The 5,752-nt window shown below is 41.8% G+C and overlaps 1 pseudogene; it reads left to right on the top strand.

The window, feature by feature from the left end:
* The first annotated feature begins 408 nt into the window (after positions 1-408).
* LOC128049990 (glutamine synthetase-like) lies at positions 409-3,674 on the top strand (annotated as a pseudogene).
* The last annotated feature ends 2,078 nt before the right edge of the window (positions 3,675-5,752 follow it).

Raw genomic sequence — 5,752 nt, 5'->3', positions numbered from 1 at the left:
AGAATAGACTGGTTAGATCTCCTTGCAGTCCAAGGGACTCTCAAGAGTCTTCTCCAACACCACAGTTCAAAAGCATCAATTCTTCTGAGCTCAACTTTTTTTATAGTCCAACTTTCACATCAATACATGACCACTGGAAAAACCATAGCCTTGACTATATGGACCTTTGTTGGCAAAGTAATGTCTCCACTTTTTAATATGCTATCTAGGTTGGTAATAACTTTCAGCAGTTTACTAAAGGCTTTATATGTGCTTTGGTTCTGATGGAGTTAAGTTTCCAGTCCTGAGCCATTTTCTGTGCTCAGGGGCTATGAAAGGGTATTACAATGTATCAGTTTTTTTAAACCCATCAAGGCTGTCATGAGATGGGCAAGACTGGTTCTCTGAGCACTGTCTCCAGAAGGCAGAATGGATGGTATACAGTGGAAACAAGAGATGTCCACTGAAGGTGAGTGCCATTCTGCCTGAGCCAAACTGGAAGCCTGACCTCATGATGATGTTAAAGGTGTGCTCAGTTACTCAGTTGTGTTCCACTCTTTGCTACCCTATGAACTGTAGCCCACCAGGCTCCTCTGTCCATTTTTTCCAGTCAACAGTGCTAGAGTGGGTTGCTATTTCCTTCTCCAGCATGTGTGTTAAAGGAGTATCAGAAAAATAAATAAATAAAAGACTCTTATTTTTAAAATGAGATCTAGCAAAGTTACTTTCTGTACATTTACCAGTAAACATGACATTTTTCTCTAGGGGACAAACTTGAGATGTTAAGTGAGCTTCTTAAGGTTAAAAGGTTTTAGTGAAGCTAGGACTACATTTCAGATAAATTGAATCTCAGTTTAGTATCCTCTCTACCAAACAATTTCCAGCATTATTATTCATTTTTACCTTATTTTCTAAATTTTAATTAAATTAATTCTGGTTATCTTCTACAAACTAGATGCATTTAATATTCTATCTAACCTATGAGTCACGGACAGCTAACTCTCACAATAAGAAATGTAAACTCTGTCATTCAGAGGTTAGCAATTTTGAAGATTATATGAACTATTTTAATTCTAGGGATTGTAATGTTGTGCCTTGAAAGAAAAAATATATATATTACTAAATTCAGCAATATTAGAAAGAACAAAGAGCCTGACAGTCAGAAGGCCCATAATTTTTTCCCAACTTTACCACTCCCTGGTGGCTCAGGGAGGAAACAATCTGCCTGCAATGCAGGAGACATGGGTTCAATCCACAGGTCAGGAAGATCCCTTGGAGGAGGAAATGGCTACCCATTCGAATAACTTGCCTGGAGAATTTCATGGACAAAGGAACCTGGCAGGCTATAGTCCATGGGATTACAAAGAGTCAGACACGACTGAGCAACTAACACTCACTTTCACTTACCACTAACTACTCCTATGACATAATCAAGCTATTCATTCTCTGTGAGATTCAGCTGTGGAATTAACCAGAATAAATTTTAAGGGGATTTCTAATTCTGAAACCCCTTGATCCACAAAGTTTGGTTAAGCAATGTGAAAAGTTTGTGGTATGGTACCTTAATTGGAAAGAAACACACAGAACTTTGAAATTAGATTGGCTAATATCAAATTCGGAGAAGGCAATGGCAACCTACTCTAATACTCTTGCCTGGAAAATCCCATGGACGGAGGAGCCTGGAAGGCTGCAGTCCATGGGATCACGAAGAGTCGGACATGACTGAGCGACTTCACTTTCACTTTTCACTTTCATGCATTGGAGAAGGAAATGGCAACCTACTCCAGTGTTCTTGCCTGGAGAGTCCCAGGGATGGGGGAGCCTGGTGGGCTGCCATCTATGGGGTTGCACAGAGTCAGACATGACTGAAGCAACTTAGCAGCAGCAGCAGCAGCAATATCAAATTAGGCTCTGTCCCTGAGACTGAATGGGCTATTTAAATTTTACAATTTTCTACTAAAGATAGAAATAATAAATCTATAATATAGCTACTATTTCAAAATGAAGAATATTCCAAAATCCATACTTTTTTATTTCTTAATTTGCTGAAGTTCATGAAGGTATTGCCACATAAGAGATCAGCAGTTACCTGGGCTATTGTTGGAAAGACAAATAGAATATCCTAAAAAGGATATCACAGGAAGAAGGATGGAAAAATCAAAATATAGAAATATCATAATATTGTGAAAGAAGTGAAGGAAAATGCACATGTAAGCAAAAGTGTATTTGTTTTTCTTGGGGGGGCGGATTTTTATTTTCTCTCCCTGAAACCCTTTCTCAAGCATGGTTGCCACACGTGGTCAGTTTGAGAGTGAGGAAAGGTTAGACGCCAGGAGTTCCAGCCTCTTCTCTGACACAGCTCTATCAGAGGGGTAAGGGAGTGTGCTAATGAGGGCTGGGCAACATGCGATGCAGCTGGCAGTGACATTGGGCTATGATTCATCTCTACATTTGAAATACAACGGATCTTAGGGACATTTGATTATAAATGAGTGTTCTAAGGTGTATGTGTGACAGATTAACTAAACACTGGAATTTGCACTATCCTTAGATTTTCCTGTCATAGAGTATGAAATTCAATTACCCTTAAGGTCTCAGAATTTGATTCCGCTTGTAAGACAGATGTCTTATAGGCTGAGATCCCTAATGTGAGTTAATTGCAGCATAATAAGTGATGTTGCTGCTGCTGCTGCTGTCACTTCAGTTGTGTCTGACTGTGCGACCCCATAGACCGCCGTAGACCCCATAGACCCTATAGACCACCAGGCTTCTCTGTCCCTGGGATTCTCCAGGCAAGAACACTGGAGTGGGTTGCCATCTCCTTCTCCAAATAAGGGATACTAACATATGTTAAAAAGGAGGAAAAGAGTGGAGAGCCGAGAATGGGAGAAGAGCAGGCTCTCTCAGCAGCACCCCAGCCTGCCCATCTCTTCTCCTCACCGCGCTCTCGTGGCCTGCCCAGCCCACTACTTGCACGGCACCCAGAACACCTTCCACCACGGCCACCTCGGCTAGCTCCCGCTTGGACAAAGCCATCAGGCAGGTGCACATGGCCCTACCTCAGGGTGAGAAAGTCCGAGCTATGTACATCTGGATCGATGGTACTGCAGAAGGACTGTGCTGTAAGACCTGAACCTTGGATTCTGAGCCCAAGTGCATAGAAGAGTTGCCCGAGTGAAATTTGGATGGTCTAGAACTTTTCGGTCTGGAGGCTCCAACAGTGACATGTATCTTGTCCCTGCTGCCATGTTTTGGGACCCTTTCTTCAAGGACCCCAACAAGCTGGTGTTCTGTTAAGTCTTCAAGTACAACCCAAAGCCTGCAGAGACCAATTTATGGCACCCCTGTAAATGGATAATGGACATGGTGAGCAACCAGCACCCCTGGTTTGGAATGAAGCAGGAATATACCCTCAGGGGCACAGAAGGCACCTCTTTGGTTGGCCTTCCAATGGCTTTCCTGGGCCCCAAGGTCCATACTACTGCAGTGTGGGAGAGGGCAAGGCCTTTGGCAGGGTCATTGTGGAGGCCCATTGCCAGGCCTGCTTGTACGCTGGCATCAAGATCAGGGGCATGGTTGCCAAGGCCATACCTGTGCAGTGGGGATTCCAGATAGGGCCCTGTGCAGGAGTCGATGTGGGAGATCGTCTCTGGGCAGCCTGCTTCATCTTGCACCGTGTGTGGTCTTCTGAATGAACTGTCCATGAGCCCTTCCAGTACTAGTACCATGTGGAGTAGACTTGCAGCCTCAAAACTCCAAATGCTACATCTTGCTCCCATTCTTGCCCCTCTCAGTGTCTTCATAGCTATAACTCAAAAGCAGTTAATATCTGCTTACACCCAGTTAATATCTCTTGTTTCCTATGGTCAGGATTGAGGGGGTCAAGTTCTTAATCACTTCACAACCACCTACCTACCCCCACCCTTTTCTTTTTCCTATCATTGAAGATTTCTAGTACATTAGTTGGGGGTGGGGGGACATAACCACTGCTTCCATTTAATCAGGTGTGTTTGTCCAATAGGCATAGCTCTCCGGACAGAGAGCCCAGTCATTGTGAAGGGATGCAGAGGACTTTTCTGAGTGGTTGTTGAATGGGGAGTGGGGGGAAGGGTACTGGATTCTGTGGTTAGGTTAGGATTTCCCTTCTTGGTGGGAAGTTCCATTATTTATGAGTTTGTAACCAATTTTATATTAAAAGTGAGAATTAGGAGAGAAGAAAGGGTGAGAACTCAGGTAGGAAAACACCCTAGATCTGCTGGTGTGAGCTTCCCTTCCCTGGGACTCAATGCCCTCACAGAATCAGCATAAATGGATGGATAGCCCCACTTTAAAAGAAAAGATTCTCATTGTGGGATCCTCCATTTATAACACAAAGCAGAGTAGTATTTTTATACTTAAATATAAAAAGAAATTATATACATGGGTGTGCAGATAAATGTCTGTTTTCTCTTTAGGGAGAAAAAGCCATTCTGGTTACAGGGAACCCAAATTTGAGACAAGTAGTCTGCTTAGAAATTAAGGATCTCCTTTTGAGTTTGGTTGGGGATGGGGAAGGCTATGCTGGAAAAGTTGGCTGTTTGGGGTTGTTATTATCTCACTACCACTTCAGGGTTTCTCTCTGCCCTGCTTTCCCTTCTGGGGAAGCTGACATTGGTTAATTAATAGGTGGAAACCCAAGATAGCAGTAGCCATCCACTGAACCCCAGGTTTAAAAGACACACATGTACTTGTACACACAGGGTTTGGAAATATGAGTTGGTTGGTCAACTTGAGTATGTTACTGACAAGGGGGTATTGGGGTTATTTTCCAGTGGGACTATCATGTCACTAAAGCAGGCCTTTTGAGATATATATATATATATATATATATATATATATATATATATATATGCAAAACAGAAGTTAGATTTTAATCCTATTTGTAGGGTTTCTAAGTCTTTGTTTTACAGAATTGCTTGTTTGCTTCAGCTGTCTCCTCCCCATCTCTGCTCTGGAGGAGATGGGACAAGTCTGGAGTCTAAACAGTTATAATTTTGTATCTTTTTTGTATAATTTTGTATCTGTTCTCTAAATGTGAAATGTTCCCTTCTTTGTTAAGATTCCTGAGGAGTTTTTCTTTTTTTCTTTTATAATAAAAATAAAGCCCACCTTTATTCTTACCAAAAAAAAAAAAAAAAAGGAAAAATAATGAATGAATAGAAAAGTGAGTGGTCACTTAGAAAAGTATGCAAATGAGATTTAAAGAAGCTAAACTGATCAGCCTCTGCCCTCAATGAAAGAAGAGCTCTGGAGAACTTTGGAGAGCTATGGACCTAATCAGAGGGGTGCTTTTTGGCTTTCTGCAGATGTGGATGAACTAACCTGATTCCATGATACAAAGAAAAGTCTGATTACTAATTTCTAGAACTTTCTTGAAACATTCAGTCAAGTCCATCACTAAAAATATCTCCAAGTATAGATTGATACATTTGATTAACTGCATTGTATATAAACCTTCTATAATTTTGACTAGTCCATTGACTTTGTAAGAAAATCATCTCTGGTTGTGCTGATAAAACTTTGTGTCTAGAATCCAAGTCTGAGATACACTATCCTTTAAGCATTCAAGGACCTCCTGGAAGAATAATTTGCATCCTTCCCTTGAGCACTAATTGGAGAAGGAAATGGCAACCCACTCTAATATTCTTGCCTGGAAAATTCCATGGATAGAGGCGCCTGGTGGGAGACAGTCCATGGGGTAGCAAAGAGTCAGACACAACTTAGTGACAGACCA

The sequence above is a fragment of the Budorcas taxicolor genome, chromosome 6, assembly GCF_023091745.1.
Source record: "Budorcas taxicolor isolate Tak-1 chromosome 6, Takin1.1, whole genome shotgun sequence".
Classification (NCBI taxonomy): domain Eukaryota; kingdom Metazoa; phylum Chordata; class Mammalia; order Artiodactyla; family Bovidae; genus Budorcas; species Budorcas taxicolor.
Note: the sequence above shows the minus strand (reverse complement) of the source record. Positions and strands in the feature narration are given on the sequence as shown.